Here is a 655-nt window from a genome sequence, read left to right as displayed (position 1 = left end):
GTGGGGAGTGGGATCGTCTGCAAGCGCCCGTTCCACTACCCCGCAATAAGTGCGCACGTACACGCGCAGTAACTGCTCGGGGAAGTGCAACTGGCCCCCAGACGTCGCAATAAATCCGCGCGCGTGGGCCAAGGGCGCGTGACGGCAGGCTCCGACCCGTCGACCAGTCTCGTCACGCGCGTGGCCTGTCAGGCCCCTCTGGCTTCAGCCGCCATGTGGCGCCCGGACAAAGCCCGAGGGATTGCCCCAAGATTCGACGGACTCCTCGGTTCCCGCCACGACCGGGATGCCGCGATCTGGTTTCCGAGAAAACCGGCACATAGTGGGTGTTGCCGGACCCGACGCTCGCAGAATCCTCCTTGCTCAAGGGGAAAACTGCGAAGGCCCACTCATCCAAGGACAGCGGACCTTCACAGCTTCGAGGACTATTGTCGGGGGGATAAACCCCGGGCAAGCAACGGAACCCGGATCCTCTTCAAAAACGGTGGGGCCCGCATCGCCCCACAAAACCGGCACGCGCCTGGCCGGGTCGCTCGACCCGGCGAGGCCCGCAGCCCAGCCAATCCCTCCGACCCGGCAAGGTACGTCGACCCGGACTCGGCAACTGGCGCAAGGCGGCCGAACTCGGCATGACCAAGGCTTCCCCAACAAGCCG

This window comes from Triticum dicoccoides, chromosome 1B (genome assembly GCF_002162155.2).
Source record: "Triticum dicoccoides isolate Atlit2015 ecotype Zavitan chromosome 1B, WEW_v2.0, whole genome shotgun sequence".
NCBI lineage: Eukaryota > Viridiplantae > Streptophyta > Magnoliopsida > Poales > Poaceae > Triticum > Triticum dicoccoides.
The sequence above is the reverse complement of the archived record's forward strand: the minus strand, read 5'-3'. Positions refer to the sequence as shown.